This window comes from Octopus bimaculoides, chromosome 2 (genome assembly GCF_001194135.2).
Source record: "Octopus bimaculoides isolate UCB-OBI-ISO-001 chromosome 2, ASM119413v2, whole genome shotgun sequence".
Lineage (NCBI taxonomy): Eukaryota > Metazoa > Mollusca > Cephalopoda > Octopoda > Octopodidae > Octopus > Octopus bimaculoides.
The window spans coordinates 26,870,371-26,872,409 of NC_068982.1; the positions used below are offsets into that span (position 1 = coordinate 26,870,371).

General features: G+C 35.2%; 1 protein-coding gene across 2 annotated transcripts in view; it reads right to left on the reverse strand.

The window, feature by feature from the left end:
• Positions 1-2,039, reverse strand: part of LOC106868874 (uncharacterized) — a 46,455-nt gene that overhangs the window by 27,777 nt on the left and 16,639 nt on the right. The window lies entirely within an intron of this gene.

The window sequence follows — 2,039 nt, forward strand, 5'->3', positions numbered from 1 at the left end:
TGCGTGTGTGTGTGTGCACGTGTGTGTGTGTGTGTGTGTGTGTGTGTGTGTGTGTGTGTGTGTGTATGCTTATGTGTGTGTGTGCGCGCTCATATCTTTGAGTAAGTTTCTGAGTGAATCATAGCTACTAATTTTATAGGTCGGAAATCTCCGGTTTTGTTCGAGCATGCGCAATTCAAGAGATAGAAAGCAAACAGAAATGTATTTCGTTAATATATGCAATACATTTTTAGTACACACACGCACATATATTTGCACACACACGCACACACACATATATATATCTGTAGATAGATAGATACATATATACATACATATATACATCTTTTATCTTTTAATTGTTTCATTCATTAAATTGCAGGCATGCTGGGGCACCACCTGAAAAAAATATTTTTGCCATATGAAACGGCCCCAGAACTTTTTTTTAAATCTGATACTTATTCTAACAACCGTTTATGCCAAACTGCTAAGTTACGGGTACGTAAACTCGCCAACACCGATTGTCAAGCGGTGGAGAGACAAACACAGACACGATCACAAACACGTACACACACACACTCACACACACATATACGACGGGCTTCTTTCAGTATCCATCTACCAAATCCATTCACAAGACTTTGATTGGCCCGATTTCATAGTAGAAGACATTTGCTCAAGGTATCACATAGTGGGTCTGAATCCGGGACCATGTGGCTGGGATGCAAGCTTCTTACCACAAAGCCACGACTGCGCCTACATACACACATATTTTATACACACACACACACACACACACACACACACACATACATGCATACATACATACACATTTATGGTGAATTGAGGGCATTTTTTCCATTCAATATTGTTACGTATAAAATTTACATGTCTCTGATTATTTGACCATAAGTCTTGATTATGTAATTTGCAATATGTAACTAATGATCACTTTACGCTAATGAAACGTACCTAAAATGTTTAAGCTAGATATTTTATACACAATCTCTCTTTTTCTTTTCTTTTCTTTTTATTTTTCTTTTATTTATTTATTTATTTGTTTTGTTTTCTACATTTACTCTGCATAACATTCAAACTTGGATTTCATAACAAAGGATGGAATTACAATACACTAGTGGCTCTCAAAGTGAACGGTGGAAAGTTCCAAGGGGGCGTTGGAGAAAAGTGGAGCGTTTATGGACTATCATCTCTTCGGCCCCATGAAAGAGGGTTTGAGAGGCAAACATCATTCCAGTGACGAGGAAGTGAAAACTGTAGTGAAGAAGTGGCTCAAAGAACAGTCAACAGAATTTTACGAGGCAGGGATACATGCTCTCATTTGAAGTTGAAACATTGCTATTGAGAGAAACGGTGGCTATGTTGAGAAGTAGGGATGTGATCCGCAGAGGACCAGCTTCATTTTGATGTATGATACATGTTCCTGTGTTGGTAATTATACCTGTCCTAAACAAAATGGCATTAATTTTTGACTCACCATCGTATTTAGTCAGTGTGTTTTAGATATCCCAGGGCCCCAATGATTACAGGTATAAACGTGAACTTGTAATCTAGATAGAGTAACTGCAGATTTCTTACTAGTTCAGCATAGGTGTTCACTTTTTCACTGATCTTCAGCTTTATGTTAACATCCATTGGGCAGCTAATTTCCACAACTGTATACAGTTTCTCTTCTTATCCCAAATCATTATATCAGGTCTGTTGTGCTTACATTTTATTGAGGTTTTCATTGGTACATTCCATCAGTATTCCTTTTTATTATGAGTGGCTATGGATTCTACCATATCGTGGGTTCTTATGTATGTATGTATGTATGTATGTATGTATGTATGTATGTATGTATGTATGTATGTATGTATGTATGTGTGTGTATGCATGTATGTATACATATATATATATATATATATGTACATATATATGTATGTATATATAGTATATATATATGTATATATGTATATATGCATACACGAGTGTGTATGTGTGTATGTATATATATATATATATATATATATATATATATATATATATATATATATATATAT